The sequence below is a fragment of the Balaenoptera ricei genome, unplaced genomic scaffold (genome assembly GCF_028023285.1).
Source record: "Balaenoptera ricei isolate mBalRic1 unplaced genomic scaffold, mBalRic1.hap2 scaffold_267, whole genome shotgun sequence".
NCBI classification, from domain to species: domain Eukaryota; kingdom Metazoa; phylum Chordata; class Mammalia; order Artiodactyla; family Balaenopteridae; genus Balaenoptera; species Balaenoptera ricei.
In genome coordinates this window covers 270691-288709 of record NW_026777505.1, presented here as the reverse complement: position 1 = coordinate 288709, position 18019 = coordinate 270691, and the positions used below count along the sequence as shown (strand labels likewise).

General features: G+C 43.8%; 1 long non-coding RNA gene across 1 annotated transcript; it reads left to right on the top strand.

The window, feature by feature from the left end:
• The first annotated feature begins 6141 nt into the window (after positions 1-6141).
• On the top strand, positions 6142-12773 carry LOC132358742 (uncharacterized). Its single transcript, XR_009500489.1, has 5 exons — positions 6142-6217; positions 6711-6797; positions 7061-7195; positions 7866-8037; positions 9922-12773. It is a non-coding gene; the product is annotated as an uncharacterized LOC132358742 (long non-coding RNA).
• Positions 12774-18019: the final 5246 nt, after the last annotated feature.

Sequence of the window (18019 nt, the reverse complement as noted above, 5' to 3'; positions counted from 1 at the left end):
AGATATGTCAAAACCGAGAAGTTGGAAGATCATTCCAAAAACACAACAATGTAAAGCAACTATACCCCAATAAATAAAATAAGGTAAGATAAAATAAAATGAATCATTGCAGACATGGAGAGTTCCATTTTCATATTTGGAGATGGTAGGGGTTGCATTAAGGTCTGGCTCCTGAAGGTCTGGCTCCTCTTCAGATAAATTGCGTTTACTTTGTAGGCCTAAAAACATTCATTATAACCCTAAAGCCCACTGACGTCTAATGGGTGAAAGCATGGTATTGTAGGGGTCTATAAAGCATGGGATGTTGCCTGCAACCTTTGTGTGTCTGTGTTCCTGTCTGTGTACATGCACACGCACACACACAAACATGCAAGCAAGGGGGAGAGCATATAACATCCATCTGATCCTAAAGAGAAAATGTGAGTCTGGAATCAATTGCATAAATGTGTCATCAGGAGAAAGAGCATCGCCGCTTCACTGTCTGCACGCTGCGCGCAGGGCCGGCACTGGAACAACAACGCGGGGGTCAACTACACACTGCACCCCGCGTGCTACTTCTTTGGTCCTTGTCTCCGGTGTGAAAGGGCCCAGATTTCCCATCCTGGGCGAAAGAAATATTCTTTATAAATGATGTGTAGAAGGTGTTCTGTCCCCTGTCAAAATAAGATGTTTGGTGACTTGAACTGTCAGAGTCATCCGCTGGAGCTGGCCGTGAGGCTGAAGAACAGGTCACGGCCCCAACCCCCTTTGGGTGCACAGAACCCACAACAGCTGCCAGACTCCGCTGGCCATTAGCCCTCAGAAAAGCTGGACTCGGAGCGGCTGGACTGCAAGCCAGGGGTGGAGCTGGAAAGGCTGCTTTCTGTCCTTCTGGGGGCCACAGAACTTAGTGGTGAATTGATGGATGAGGAACTGTGCCCAGCAAGTAACTATTGCTCAGAACTCTTTGGGCCCCTGCACGCAGCCGGACAGGGAGCACAGGGCCAGGACAGTCTCACTCACTGCTGGTGACTGGGGACGCCAACACGAGGGGACCATACATGAGCAGAGGCGGGCACCCTGGGGGAGGAATTTATCCCATCACATCTTGGGCAGATTTTGGTAATTTGTTTTTTGTTTTGATTTTAGTTTTCATATTTTCTGGCGCAGGGCTAGTACAATCAATTCGTTTTGGAATGCTGGTCTCTAAGGAGGGATGTTTGCACTGTAACTCGAGAGAACAGGCCATTGCCTCCTACATCCCATCTGCCAAATGCCACACCCAGCTTGGCTGGTAGGAACTGCAAGCTAAGAATTGTTTTTATATTTTTAAATGGTTGAAAATCATTCATAAAAAGACTATTTGCAACACACGAAAATTATACAGCATTCAAATTTCCTTGTCTATAAATAATGTTTTATTGAAACACATTTATACTCCTTTATTTACATTTTACTGTAGCTGCTTTTTGGCTACAATGACTGAGCTGAATAGAAACAACAGACATCATATGACGAATCGAAAATATTTACTCTCTGGTCCTTTACACAAGTTTGCCAACCCCTGTTCTAGAAAAGCGGGAAAACAAATTTGTTTGAAACATGTATGCTGGAATTTATACTTTTAAAACAGTTAAACTTTTAGCGAATTTTGTCCCTGGAAACAAACTTTAGGTAGAAGTAATTATGTTACATTACTCTCAATAATCTCAGTTAGAACAAACACTAATTCACAATTATTCCTGCCTTGAGGAAGGGAATCCACCTGCAGATTTTTTTATTTTCATCTAAGAAATAATCACAAATTAGTGTAACTAAAACCTAGCACCCATCTGAATTAGCATCAACTGCCAAAACTGCTAGATATTTCTGAGCCTCAAAATAGGACATTGTAAGCCATAGGAGTATTTACTTAAAATTTTGGTTTGGCGACATCTGTTGACTGTGGCAGTGTTGTTTACCAAAGTTAACTGATCATCGAGAATTTCAGCAAGAATCATTTTCTCATAGAAAACTCTCAAGAGTTAATGCACTATACTTCACACTAGAGTTAAATAAACTAGAAAACAATCACATTGATGAAGTCAATGAATATGTAATTTACATAAGAATATAAAAATATATAACAACAAAATATCACTTATTACCTTATTTTCTGTTATTAAATATAAAAACATATTATGCAACTTCCAGGTATTCTTGCATGTGGTAAGCCATTTCTTTCTTAAAAGGGCATTATTGCATAATGAAACACATAGGTAAATGCATTTTTAGATTTTTATTTTGCATTTAGGAAAACACTTAAGTTCAAATTTACCAATAGTGTGTATAATCGCATTGGGACTATATACACTACAGAACACACTGGGAAATTCTGGATTTTATGATAATAATGTGTTATTTTGGATTGTTTCGTATTATCAAAAAAAATAGAAAGAAATTAAGAGTCCAATATAAAGAGCAAGATAGCAATCCTCTTGTCTGTTATCCTTCAAAATGTTAACCGGTTGAAATTTGAATAAAATCTATGATGAAAGTAATTTTAAGAGGAACGTACAGCAGAATTGCTATCCTTATAAAAATCGTTACTGATTTTCAAATATATAGTTTTGAATTCTAACAATTTTAAAAGTACTTATTTTGGAATATAGAGAACAGCAAACCTGGATCTTAAGACAAGAAGTCTAGCTTTGCTCTCCCCAATTCATGCAGACTAGCTTTTCCAAAATTGAGAATTTTGTAAAATATTTTTACTACCCAGTCTTTCTAAAAATACATAACCTTTCAAAGTTCCAGAATTGAGACTGTATTAAATGTCAATTTTATTTTATGAAGTGCCAACTTTTTATTGTAGACTAGTAGTGATATTTTGTAACTATACAATGTAGGAACATGTCTTTTTTTTAATGTCAGAAATTTTACTTTGCAATTTATTCTTATTACCTGCATTAGAATACAGAAGAGAAAGGTGTTGTGTCCTTTACAGTTTAATCATCATAAGAATCCAAGTTCTGAAATTTTGGAAGTTCTCATTAAATATTTAATAATTGAAAAGTTGATAAATGAATGAACAAGGTGATTTAGCATATTTCTCTCCTGCAGGAATCCTTTATGCCAATAATTCCTGAGTCGCATTTCCCCTTTATGATCAGTTCCCTGTTACAGTGTCCCTCCCTTGCATGGGTGTGTGTGTGTGCACTCAGATGCATGTACACACGGTAATGTTGCAGCTAACATCTTGGGGTTTTTAAAAAAATATTTTTTTAAGATTTTTTTTTTGATGTGGACCATTTTTAACGTGTTTTATTGAATTTGTTACAATATTGCTACTGTTTTATATTTTGGTTTTTTGGCTGTGAGCAATGTGAGATCTTAGCTCCCCGACTAGGGATTGAATCCACACTCCCTGCATTGGAAGGTGAAGTCTTAACCTCTGGAATGCTAGGAAAGTCCCCATGGTGTGCTTTATAGGCCCGAGAATAGAATTTCCCAACCCATTAGACTTCAATGGACCTCAGGGCTATAACGAAAGTTTTGGTAAACAAAGAAAAAGAAATTGAACTGAAAAAGGGCCGGAACTCATCATGCAGCCTGTACGCTCTCCCTAGCTAGCCTTCTTGAAGATTTAATTGACAAAATAGACATTGTCTCTATGCTGATCTTTCTCCTGGAACTTTTTTTAGTACCACTTTTCTAGATGAAAGAGTAAAGCTTTAAAGGTAGACTTACCAATGGCTCTCTGAGGGATCTCCTTTGTGTTTACATGATTTAGTATATGCACCCCTTACTGTTCGAATACATTCTTAAAGTACAACTCTTTTTATGTCTGCAAAGATCTTTCACCTTCTCGTCCTTAAGATAACTATCTTTTCTTCTTGGACAAAACGAACAAAGAAACCCTTGGCTACAAAATGCTAAGTAGGGATTAAACCACCATCTGACTCTGAATTCTTGAGTTCTTCCTGTCCATGTACCCACAAATATTCACCTTTGTTTAAATATAATTAATATATAATTCTTTTTTAAAGTCATGTGGGAAATAGTAAATGAAAGTTAAGTAATAGAATTAATTGAAGCAGCAGAGGTTAATCACAAAGTATGTGTGTATTTATCCTTGAAGCCATTCATCCTGAACCTGTATACACATATTTGGACGCTAATGTAAGCGTTAACACACATCATACTATATTTTGCATTTTCAGTTAACATTCAACGTTGTTTCCTGATTGATCCCAGTCTTTGTAATTATGATTTTAATTTTATAAAGACAGAAAGTATCTAACTGATCAACAGTGACAGAATATTAACAGAAAACGGGCCCATTCTTATTCATCCCAATATTTCATGATTTTAAATGACACATACCCACTCGGTAGTGCTTACATATTTGCAAATACTGATCTACTGAAGCAGGTTTGCTTCGTTTCTTCTTACTTGATACTGAATATTGCTTTCAGCACTTCTCAAAACCCTTCATCATCTACATCTTCATATTGTATATTTAATAAAAAGACAATTGCTGAAGGACTTAATTATTGTCTCAATTGCATGCTAACACATTCTTTATAGACTATTTTCCCAGTATGAGTTTTTTGATATGAATAGCAAGTGAAAGATTTTCCACATTGTCTTTAGAATTGGCATCTCCTCAGTGTGAGCACTTTCTTGTTCACTCAGGAATAAGGAATCACTGAAGAATGTCCTTCCTTCATTACACTGAGACTATTTTTTCAGTGTGAACCCTCTCATATCCAATGACTCCATGACTAATGGAACTCTAGCATTCATTTCATCGGATTTCTTCTACAGCAGTGATTAGATGGTGTACCCCAAGAGGGCTCTCCTCGTAGTCAACCTTGGGCTGTCTTCTCTACTGTGTCAAGAATGCATCGCACTCTGAGTTCTCTGTGTATTCTGAGTCTGGAGCTCCAACTGAAGGCTCTTCCACCATGATTCCAGGGTCAGGGTTTCTCTCCACATGACATTCCTGGTGGTTTAAAAGGGATAATTTCTGGCTGAAGGCTCCATATCTTTGATTACAGACACAGGGTTTCTACTCTGTATGAATTCTCTGGTGTTTATAAAAGTGGGAGCTCTGTGTAAAGGCTGCACCACATGGATTCCAGACATAAGGAGTCTCTCCTGTCAGTTTTCTAGAGCATATAAGCGTGAGAGCTGCGTTTAAAGGCTTTTCCACGTTCATCGCATTTGTAGGGTTTCTCATCAGTGTGAATTCTCCCCGATGACTAAGGTCATGGCGTTGACTAAATGCTTTCTCACATAAATGATATTCACTCTTGTTTCTCTCCTGTGTGAATGTGTTCATGACATCGAAGGGTTGGATGGTCACTGAAAGCTCTTCCACAGTCATTCCAAACATAGGGCTTCTCGCCCCTGTGAGTTTATTGGTGTGAATAAAAGTCAGGTCTCTGGCTGCATTACCTTTATAAGGTTCATCTTCTCCAGTGTGAGCTGTTGGTGTATAAATACGAGGCTTCAGCTGAATTATTTTCCACGTTCAGGATATTTGCAAGAGTCACTCCAGGGTGCACTCTCTCATGTTGTCTAAGGTTGGAGGGTGACTAAAAATCTTCCACATTCTGAGATCTGCATGATTTTTCTCTAGTATAATTAGCTTATGTTAATTCAGTGATGAATAACGGCTGAAGTCTCTCCCATTTGGGCTGAAAGTATAACACATGTGGAGTTAAGGTTGTTGTATGTGAAATGTCCTCATATTCATTGCATTCAGTGGGCTCTTCTCTAGCATGAAATCCCTGCTATTGACAAGGAAAAGGAGGCTGTTAAAAATTCCTCACATAATATTCATTCAGTCATTTCTCTACATGTGAATTCTAGGCGGCTCCCTCAGTGATGGTCTTCATTGAAAATCTCCCAATGTTAGTTACATTCACAGGTACTGTTACTTTGCTGATTTCACACAAATTTTGTATCTGGTAAACCCTCACTGGTCATAGCTTTCTGAATAAGTTTTAGGTCTTCTTTATGTTTTAAACACTATATCCACGAGCTATGTTTAATCAATTACCTTTTCATTGAAGCCCAGGTTAGAGTTTGACATGTAATGTCAAATGACATGGGTCCTCAGATTGTTCCATCCTCCATTACATTGATAGAAAATCTCCTGGCCACATGTCCAAAGTCATGGAAGGCAGAGCTAGGGTTGAGGCTCTGATGTTGCTGATTCCCACATGAGGAGGAACCAAGGTGACTGAAGGTAAGGGCATCTGGGGTGGCGGGGGGCGCAACAAGGAAGGTGGGGTGCTAAAGGCCTGGAATGGGTGTTGGAAAACAAATGTTGGTGCCTTTCACCAAGAATTATTAAATGAGAATTTTGCGAGAGGTGTCCTTGCTGTGGAGACAAGACTCTTCAGGAGACCATGGTAAGGGTTACCTGGGAATAAGTGTTAATCCTAGGAACTGAATATTAATAAAATAATAACTCTGAATAGTAAGTCGAAACAAAGTATAACACCCCATAATTTGCATTGTTTTCTGCAAAATGGGGATATTATATCCTCCTTACATGCCGAGTAGGCAATGCAGCCTTGTTTTTGACCATGGGAAGAAAAAGCGTTCCTTCTGTCTGTGCATGGCTGTGGGTTAGGTGGGAGGGTTCACACCCAGTTGAGTGGTTAGGGATTCATGCCTGGTGTATCTAACAATACTTTGAAAGGCTGGGTTCTCAAGGCTGCTTTCTCTTTCCTCAGATTTACCTGATTGATTTTCGGATTGCCCCTGCATAAGGAAGCAGAGGAGGACAGGTGGTGGCAGAGTTCCTGATAATGAAACAACAGGTGAGAAAAAAACTTACTTTGATTCCTAAATTGATCCATGTTTTGCCAAATGGTCCGGTTTCTACTTTGGGTCCGGATCCTCTAAGTGCACCCAGGAAATATTAACGCCAGTTATGTTCACCACCCTGTTAGGGATATGGCAGGTCAGGGACCAATGTAGAAATACTCTCTTTCGCAACATTTACTTTCACTTGTTCCAGCCTCCATTAAGGCTGTGAACTCACAGAAGACGGGAGAGGTTTTTTCCTTCTCTTTTTTTAAAGGTCCTCCCTTGGGCTCAGTGGCCTCCTTCATCATGTTACTGGCTGCAGTGGACTTAGGAATGCTGTGAACACAGGGGATAGAGAATGACTCAGAGCAGAAATCTCTAGGCCAGTGGGGAGCAGGCGTTTCATCAGGTAAGTCCTGTGTCATAGGTGCTGGTGTGAGTGGGGGTTTGGTGAGAGATAGCAATAAAGAATCATTTATTTTTCCTAATTTTAAAAAGATTAACTTTTTACAGACTACTCATAAACATTTTGATAGCTTCAAAAAGATAATCGTAAGTTTCTTAACAAAGTTGTTCACATAACCCTTTTCCTTTGTATTCTTAACCTTCATTCAATTTAGAAAGTTGAATGAACGGTCTGCAGATTCTTATTCTCTTAATTTTGACTGTGTATGGAGGAGAAGGGGCATAGTACACAGAACAAAATGTAGAGCACTGGACAGCAAACCACAGTCTGGAGAGCTCCAAGACCTCACTCCGCCACAGTGATATCAATAAAACAACCAGGATCTGCCTGAATGAGTTGGGGTTCTAGCCCAGGGAACCCCAGAAGTGGCAACAATGGGCTTTCTGATCCCCCCATTGGCAGCCCTGATAAGTGTTCCTATTAGACCCAGGGATGTGTGTGTGTGTGTGCTTGTGTGTGTGCGTGTGTGCGTGTCTTTCTTCTTCCTGGCACCCCTTAACTTGCCGAGTGTGCGTCAGTGTTTCATGAAAACCATGACCATGTGGTGCTAAAGTTATAAGACTCTCTCAGTCTTGTATCTTCCTGTGTTGGATACATAAAATTTCTCTAATAGGTCCAGATGCAAATGTTCAGTTGTCTCCTTGGCTCCTACCTGCAATGGCATGGGGATGTCTTTTCCTTGGGAACGCACCTCTAGGCTCATGGAGAGAAGAGCTGCACAGGTGTAGGGTGGACAGAGATAACTGGAGCAACCAAGTGAATTGCTAAGGTCTCCTGATAAGGAGGTAAGAGGCTGGGCACTAAGGGAACCCAGGTTTGCAGAGTCAGGGTTCCGACTGCAGAATTCTCCACATTAGCGTGAGGAGCGCGTCTCCTTCGCGACAGCCTCCTGCCCAAATCTTCCCAGCCTTGTTGGCTGCTGGGGTCGCGTCGTGCCGTGCTGAGCCGAACCGACATTTAGCTCCGAGGCGGACGCCCCGAGAGGAGCTCGAGCGTTTGGGCGGTCGGAGCTGATCCCTCGTCGCCCAGCGATCAGAATCCATCCCGCTGACGTTTGAGCTCGTTGTCGGGAGCCACCTGGCGGCCGCTTTTATATTGTCCCTTCCCTCCTGAGCTTCGGCGATCTTCGCGAGGGATGTGACTCGCCCGCTAGGCGCGGGGCAGAGTTCCGGGAGGCCGGCGACGCTGGCGGCGACCATCCCGGTGCTGCGGAGTGGTGAGCGCGTCCTGCTCTCACCGGAGATTGAATGTGGAGAAAAGTGTGTTGTGCGACTGGCGCTGAGCACCCTCGAAGGCTTGTGCGGAGGTCTGTGCCGGTCGACCAGCACTCCCTGGTGTCGCTTGGCCTGCGGAGACCTCACGTTCTGCTACGTGTGACCAGGAGAGCATGTCCGTGCCCGACGTCGTCCTCCGTGTGTCACGATCCGTTGTGCGTCCTCGCCGGCTTGGGGACCCGGGTCCATTCCGGTGCAGTCGAGGCGGTGGGGCTGCTCACCGGGGGGCACTTCAGTTTCTCCGCGTTCCACTCGAGGCTATCACGGGTCGGATCTTGCCCCGAAGCAGGAGCACGGGATCCGTGTCAACAGACTGGATCCACCCGGCAGATTGAACCGGCGTCTACGCTGGGACCTCCCGCCCCCACTCCTTGGTCGCCTCGTCAGCGTGGCGCTTGCGTTTGTGCAGGTCTCCTCACGGCGGACTGTCGTGGGCAAGCGGGAAGGGTGCTCGTGGAGGCCCAGCAGTCCCTCCTAGGCTTCGGTGGTCGTAGGTCGTAGTCGTTTCTCTTTGGGAAACAGGGACCGCCCGGGGCATACGGTGATGGTCGGGAGGAGACACGAGCCTGGCCGCGCTCCTGTGTGGGCGCGATTGTCGGTAGGTTTTCTGAAGAAGCACTGCAGGCAGTGAACGGCCTACAGACGCGGGGACGGATGGGAGGATCCCCCAGGGCAAGAAATGGGACCGATGGTGGCCTGAGTCCAGGACAGGTGTCAGGGGCGTGGCGGTGCGCCTCTTCGCCGGTGTCCGATCTGGGTCCTTCCTGTTGAGGTTCACACCAGTTGCACGTCACTTGGCGTCTGCAGCGCAAGGTCGACCAGATGGCCGGATTTTGGTATTGGGGCAAAAAGGGAATTTAATGAATTAACATTTTCTTTGTTGTGAGATTCACTACAATGTGAACATTAGTGAAATGAGAAATCCTAAGGTTTATAGTAAATCGACATTACTGTAATAATTACTATCGTTTGCAGTTTTTTTCACAAAATGTTGATTTATGAAATTTAAAATATATTTACTACAATTTTTTGTGATACAAATCTGCTAATGAGAAAAATGGAATTCTTTTGCAAGGGGGTTGCCATTTAGCTTATTACAGATTCCTATCATCAAAATTTCAGTTGTTAATCCTGACTTATAAGGCGATTTTGCATAGTTTAAATATTTCATATTTGAAAATTCATTTCACACAGATATGTACTACCAAATACTGCAGTTCATGAGCGTATGATTTTAATTGAGCATATTCATTGCTTGGAAGGAACTTATAAAATTCTGTTAGATTCTTCTATTGATATTTGCCTTTTAATATGTCATTATATTGTACATTAGTCATTTCCAATTCTGTTTGCAGTTAATTTTGAAAACATTGATTCAAGTTTATCTATCCACAGAGTATCTGATTGATTGAAGATGATGAAGGAGGGTTTTGGGATGCAGAATTTTCTAAATCCACCTGGAAGTCCGCGAACCTCTCCCTCCAGCCACAAGGCCCTGCCCCACACCCTGCAGCAACCAATCTGGAAAACCAGATTCCAACCCCTGCAACAATAGGCCCCAAGGGTCAGGACTTGGTCAGTGACTCACAGCTGCGTCATTTTCAGTCTTTTCCATGTAGAACCAAATGCAGGGAAAGCCAAATATGTTCCCGTAAGTAATCACTTAGGGCGCCCCTCTTCCTAACAGCTTGTTCCCAGCCTCCCACATCACAAGCTCTGAGCAGGACATGCTTTCCTTTTTTTGCCACCAGAAAGTGTCCCCAGTCTTATGTGTGCCCTGAGTCTCAGCCTGATGTGAGTGGTGGTGGCTGACTCCCGTGCTCTATAGATAAGTTGTGAGTAAATAGTGTCTGTTCTCATTTGGGGGGGGGTGTCGTTTTTCATATCTACAGAGCTTAGTATGGCAGGAAGCAAATAAAACTCATGATAATGTTTCCATTGTTATTTTAAAAATCACATTTATTAATCACCATTTTTAAACTTGAGACATAATACAAATACCATAAAATTCACCCTTTGAAAAGTGTAGAATTTAGTACTTTATAATCTATTTACAAAATTGTGCAACCATCAGCACTAAAACCAGAACATTTCGTCACCTCAAAAAGAAACCCCATCCCCATTAGTCTCTTCTATTCCACCTATGCTCAGGCAGTGGCCACCGCAAATCTGCTTTCTGTCTCTACGGATATGCCTATTCTCAATATTTCATGTGACTGGAATCATACAATATGTGCTCTTTATATCTGGCTTCTTATACTGAATATCACGCATATGAGGCTCATGTTTTAGAATGTATCAGTAATGTACTCCTTCGTTTGGCCTAAGAATTTTTCCTTTTAAGCCATAAGATTTTACGTACATTCACATGCCACAAGGGTTTTTTGTTTTTTGGGTTTTTTTGTAAAAAATATATTTTTAAATTTAACCATTTAAAGTCTACAGTTGACTAATATTAAGTACCGCTTCCCTGCCTGACCCCAACTTACCCCACTCACCTGGAGCTGCCAGTAGGCCCAGAGGACACAAGCCCAGCCATGCTGCCCTTCCTTGGAACCCCAACGCCATCCAAACTGACCATGACCCCACTATTAGCACCCTTCATTGTAGCAAAAAGAACTCCAGACACTGAGAGACTCTAGTGAAGAGGGCAGCTGTCCCCAGGCAAGTTGTTGTGCTTGGGACAAGGAAGCAGTGCCCTGGGACCTGCAGTCACCCAGGGGCCCCATGAGGTACAGTGCTGGTATCCTGAGGGCGTATTCTGCTGAGGTCCCTGCCAGGCCCCTATAGAGGAGAACCAGTGAACACTTGGGGACATCTCTTGTCATTCTTTTCTTCCTTCCTTCCTTTCTTTCTCTTTTTCCCTTTCCACCCGGAAGAGGTAAAGCTTGACAAGAAAAAATAAATGACTTTCTAGACCATCCATATTTCAGGGCTGCCTCATGGACCTGTCCTTGTTTTCTCAACAAAAACCCTCTAAGGAACTAAGATGTGCTACGTGTTCCATGCACACTCACCTGTGTGCCTGCCCCGCACAGTCCTCCATCTTCCCTTCTCTCTTCCAACACTTCACTCCCTTGTGGGGGCTTATTCAAGGGCAAAGATTGCTGTGAGTTCCAGCATGATGTCTGCCTCACCCCCTTCATGACTGTCTTGTTGACTCAATAGCCTGTGTTCTGGCTGCACGGGAACCCTCGTCTGTCCTCTGCTCAGGGACACTGCTCATCTTTGGCAACACCCACCTGTATTCCTCACTGTTCAGGCCCTGGGAAATCGGCTGTCCTGACCTGGGACAGCTTTAAACATAAGAAATTGCTACCTTCCACTGCTGGGGTCAGAAGGCTGGGTGTGTGCTCCAAGGCTCTCGGAGGTGTTTTGCATCCTCCCAGAATCTCCTCTCACCTCCGTGAGAAACTCTACTACCAAGACACTTCCAACCAACGCTCTCCATTAGGTGCTGAGCTGTCAATATTTCCAGCCCAGAAAGACCACAGCCTGTGCTTTGCAACAGGGAAATCCCTCCCCTCTACCTCCAGTCCATCCAAGTCGCCCCCCGTTCCTCAGCTCGCACAGCCCACAGACGGTTTCTGAGTCTGTTCAGCAGGCGAGGTCCCATAGGTGTCAGGTCCTGAGTCTCTTCCAGCCACCAGGTTACACCCAACCCTATAGGATGAGTCCACAGTCTTCTGGGAGTGCAGGGGCCCCTCCCATGTGCCTCTTCTGACACTGTTGTTGGATCTCCTTCCTCCTTAAATCAGGGCAAGGAGCTTGGTTTCTCTGGGCCTGTGAGTGGGGAAGGGTAGGAGGGGACAAGTGGCCTAGAGAGTCCAGTCCATTCTGCATCCTGTGGGCCCATGACCCCGGTGGGTGGAAGCAGAGGGAGTAATGAGACAGAGAGGCTCTTGGCCTGCTTAGTGGCTAGGGATTTAGGACACATTCAAGTGCAGGCTGAACCTACTGGAGAATGTTGGTCAACAAACAGTTTCTGCATGTGTAGGAGCTGAACGAGTTCACCAAGCTCTCTCAAAACTAACATCCATTTATAAACACTCTTCTGGCAACAGGGGAAGGGCAGATGATGTTCCAGGAAACTCCTCCCTAAACTCCGGGAACATTCTGACAGGGTCTTTGAATATGCAACAAATGTCTGCTTTGGTTAAGAAGACATTGGATGATTTTAAGGTATATTTTGGAAATGTAGAAAACTACAGTACTTCAAAATTAAAATCCTATTTTATGATTTAGAATCTACTGTACTTAGATGACTGATAAATTGTTTAATGAAGGCATTGGTAAAAATAAAAGCTAAGAGTTAAACAGTTTTAACATTACTTTCTATTTTCATAATTTTTACATTATAGTCTAAAACTGTGACATGCTTAACTATTTGTCCATCTATGTCTCCTTCTCCCTCTCTCCGTAGTTTTAAGATGTTTGTCACTATTTGGTAGGTGCTAATTCTTCTGCAACATGCACACTTCATTGTGTAGGAGAAGTGGTAACGTTTGTTCACTGGAGTGTAAGTGAGGAGGTGATGCACGGGCGGGCTAGGCCACTGCAATGTGGTGAAAGAAGGGTAGGCATTGTCCAGGGGGGCTGGGCCCTGGCCCCTAGGCTGCTGTTTTTATCCAGACATCTGGGGTGCCCTGATTCACTCTTGACCCAGTAAACAGGGGGCCTAGAAAAGCTCTGTGAACAGTCCTAGCCAGGAGTCCTACACCTACTTCTCTCCATTTACATCGTGGGCATGGAGTTTTCTCAAAGATTTTCAAGTTCTCAGTTCTTCTGATTTCTATAATCTTCGCTTTTCTTCTTGCCAAGGATGTCACTAACTAAATCAGCCTATGTATGATTAATATGAACATATATTATTGATATATTAGTAAATATTATTATTTTAAAACAATAGTGTATGATATTTAACATTTTATTTACATTATATGTACATATATTTATGTAGTATTCTTGTATTATAGTAAATGAAATTAATAAATATAAATAAGCTATTAATATGAATATATATTACACCTGCGAGTCAGGATTTGACTCCTGGGTACTCAACTCTGCCACTGAGCCACACTGTTTGCCTGAAAAAATGAAGACTTCAGGGCAAATTGAAATGTGAGGGGGAGGCAGGCAGAGAAGACCCAACCTGCAATCACAGTGAAGAATGAAGTGTGTCCTCAAGACCAGCTTGAAGCGCACACCCTTAGTGAGGGGAGTAGTTGCAAACACCGTCGCCCGCCCCGTGAGCCCCGTCTGGAGTGGGGGTCGGGAAGGAAGCGTCCTCCATGCATATCTTCTCAGGCTCCTCTCACCGGACCCCCTCTCCTCCCCAGTCTCTGCTGTGACACTTGTGTTTTGCCACACGGAGGTGAATTTACCGCCCTCCCACTGTTCTCCTCCCTCCTGTCTCTCTTTTCTTTCCCTTCCTTGAGGCTCTCAGGCCTGCTATCAGCCAAACTGGGGTCCACAGCCAGTCATAAGCACTTTCCCTGCAACCAGCGTGCTGTCCTTGCCCCATCTTCCTCCTTTCAGAGCTGCGATAACTGGGTACCTGCTGTCACTGGAGACTTTCCCTGCTGTTAGTCTCCCCCCACCAGGTGCTCGCATGTGCAGGACAACTAAAGGCGCCTCTGACTTTCCCCGGGTGTGCATGCTAGCACCGATTGGAGGTTGCTAAGGCTTGCCACCTAAGCACAGGCTGTGCGTTGGTTTAAGATATGGCCCAAAAATACAATAAGAGAAAAACTCCCCTGATATGATTGGTATGACTAAATATATTCAGAACCTCATTGAGCCTAGTCTCATACACTCAATTAATTACAGCTTTAGAGCTTTCTAACTTCTACTCAGATTTGCAAAGATTGGTCACTGGGAAATTTATTAGCTGTCATTGTTTTCCAGATAGCAGAGTAAACAGGGACTAAAGGTATAAACACCTGCAAAATACCTAATATGGTCAAAATTGTCCGACTACTTTTACAATGCTATTGTTTAACCATCCAGACAAATGAGAAATGCCAGAGAAAAGTCAAATATAGATGTGTTTTCGTTCAGCCAAAAAGATGACAGTGAGAGGTGAGGTGAGGTGAGGAAGCTAGCCCAGTGTGGGAGGTGGGACCAGGAAGTTGAGACCTTATGCAGGCAGCTCTGGTGGCAGCTCTACCACGTCCTCCACGGGGCTGGTCTCTCAGCCCCCTAGACGGGCAGCTTTTCTTGGTAAACTCAGTGCCATGATATCAGCCATTCATCAGGCACTTCTTTGGCTTCACACTTGAGCAGGACCCTTGTAGCTGCAAGGTTTAAATATTAGAGCCTCTGCAGTCACTAGTCTGTGCTCTGTGCTCTCCTCAACTGAGGCTTCTTTTGGTGTCTATCACAGCACCTATACCACATCCTGAGTGTCCAGGCTTACAGTGGCTCTACTTTAGACTGGGCTGTGACATTTCCGTGTCTAGCATGTAGCAGGCAGTTCATGAACATTTATTGGGGACAAGGAGGCTAAACTGCACAAGCGTCTACTCCTAAGCTGATTGACACAGCTTGTGACTGCAGCTGAGCTGCAGAGACCTCGCTGCCTGTGGTGGGCACTAAGGATCTCACAGCTTGTTTCATCTGCATGTTCTTTTCCCCCTGATAATATGACCCTTTTAGCTTCTCCTCCTAGAGGTTTGCATAGACCAAGTGGGAAGGACCAAAGTTGTTCCAGTCTTGTGTCAGGCTGTTAAAGCTCAACTACACTGAAAGCTCATGAGACGTACAGTATCACGTGGGGGTGACTTTCAACAAGAGTTGTCACAATGCCACTAACCTCAACAAGCTTATTCACTTTTTGTATAAAGGTTTTAGTCCAATACTCTGCTCAAAAAGTGCAGAATGCACATTGTGTGATGTTTAAGCCCTTTGTTCTTGCTCTAGGGCAAGATTTCTCAATCTGGGGATGAAATACATTCTGAGTGGGATAACTTTTTGCTGTGGGAGCTGTCCTGTGAGTTCTGGGATGTTGAGCAGCACCCCTGGCCTCTACCCACTAGTATCTCCTCAGGCGTGACATCTCCGGATGTAGCCACTTGTCCTCTGGGGATGGGGGATTGGGGAAAAATTGCCCCAGCTGAAAATTTTTTCTCAAGTGGCACCAGTAGATTGCAAGGAGAACCAAAACAACAGCTACAAAAACAACAACAACAAATGACTCACCAAGACCTGCCCAGTGATGGAATTATGACAAACTAAAGAATAGGTTTTCATTGTGTAGTAGCTTCAGGCTATTTTTGGATCCTTCTGTGCAGATCGGACTCGAAGTCCTCCATTCCTTAGTGGTATTTGGCCCAAGGTCCCAAGATGCCTTTACCTAAAGTGTGTTGAATGCCACGTTTGTTTAATATATTCCCTCAGATCTGCCTTTCTGTGTGCCTACATCAACAGCGTGTATCTACTTAGATTATACAATGTGAGAAAACAGAATCTTCATTATTTCAATAGCCTTCAAGGTAACAACTCACAATGAACCTAAACTAATTTTACTGATAATAGTGAGACTTTGTTACCAGAATATGTAGTAAATATTAGGAAACAATCTATTTTACAGTAATAATTCCAAATGAAGTTAAAGAAACTTAATCATCATGACTGTTTACCACCAGAATCAGGTAGTGTAGCATGTTAGGTGGTGCAGCAAGATGAAGATGACAAGCCAAATATCTCTAACATGTTCCCCACTTACTCATCTCTAAAATATGGGGCACCACTCAAGGTGCACACAGATGTGCCACCCACACCTCTGGCCCAGAAAACACTCACTGCCCAACTGCTGGAGTGCCATCAACAGGTATCTTCCAGCCAAGATCCCCTCAGGCAGCCTCACCCATGCATGGGTCCCTCTCAGTGCTGCCACGCCCAATGGTCAAGTGCAGAGGGGCACTTACAACACCTGTGATGGCCACATATGCTTCAGAACCCGAATGGGCTGAGCCAAGGCTTCCTCAGGGCTGGACACCTGAAACTATGTCATCTTCCCATTCCTGCTCCCTCTTTGCCCTGTCACAGAGGTTGACACCTATTTTGCACCCTGCTTGCCAAAATCCATCTTAACATTCCCTACCAGAGAAACTGACTTGTGATGGGGGGAAAGCAATGATGAGAAGTATTTGGGAGCTAGACTTCTCCGCAGTTGGCAGTAACAAGGACCCTCCAGGGGCTAGGTGGAGTACCCATCGTGTCTGAAATAGCTGATGGTCCAGGTGTGCAAACTCTCACAGGTGAGAGGGTAATAATTGCTAGTCACCATCGAAGCCAGCAGAGGAGCTTCTGGGTAGAAAGAAAGCAGAAAAAGCTAAACACCCCATCCAGACCCAGGATTTTGATAAAAGATATTTTCACATATTGAGGTATGGGGAAGTCGTCTGGCTTATACATGAGTTAAGTTGAATGTTATGCATACTAGAACAACCTGCGTGTGGCCTATCAAACATACATTGTGCTTCTGTTTTAAGTATTAAAGAAAAGAGTGCATTGACCAGAAGTAAAGAGTGTCCATGTTAAAAATAAAGATGAAATGCCTCCCTTCCTGGGACGCCAATGCTGAAGCTCCTTTAATAATAAGCCTCACTTCCCTGGTGCCAAGGCCATGCTGACTTGCTGTGTATGGGCTGATTTGTTTTTTGTTTGTTTGTTTGTTTTTGTTTTTGTTTTCTCCCCTGAAGCCTTAAAGGAATGTATCCCTGATGTGTTTAATGTTGTTTGTTCTGACAATATATAAAACTGTACTGAAAACCATGCTTCCCTGGGACAGTTCCTCAGAGCTATCTGAGGGATTGTCTTCCAGGCTATAGTCCACAGTTTGGCTCAAATAAGATGTTTTTCTATTCCTATTGTAGACTGTTTATTGATTATTTTCATCAACAATGTATGAGTTAAAGTAGCCAGGCTCCAAGTCCCAGACGAGGTTAGTCAGCCACCCACCAGATGTCTGCTAGCCCGTGGGAGGTTAGGGCCGCGAGAGGGACCCTAACTTGGTAGTGGAATTCAGGAGGATGTCCCTGAGTGTTGAAGCCCACATGCTTCTGACCCCTGTGAGCCTGCAGAAATGGCCAACCGTCCCTCTGGAGACCAGGTGCCTCCCCTCCATTCTGTTCTTGCAACGAGAATGAGTGCTTCGTCCCTTCTTCCTGCTCAACTTCCTTCCTTACAGCTACCAGCCCTGGGGAGAAATTGGTAACACGCAACAACCCCCCAAATTGCCGCAGTGCTCACATGAATAGTTGGAGGAAGTAGCTGAAGGAGCAGAAGGAGTGAGATTTCCCTAGAGCCAGAAAAGTGCAGCCAGATGCGTCACTTGCGGGTAACGACCCCAGCTGCCACCGTCCCTTTGGCCTTCCAGGTGTAGGGCGTCTGCTGGCTCCTTGCTAAGTCTATTTTTCCCCATTCCCGGCCCTTCCCCATCATCACCCCTTCACCTTGAATCATGTTCAAGAAATTTGATTAAAAAGAA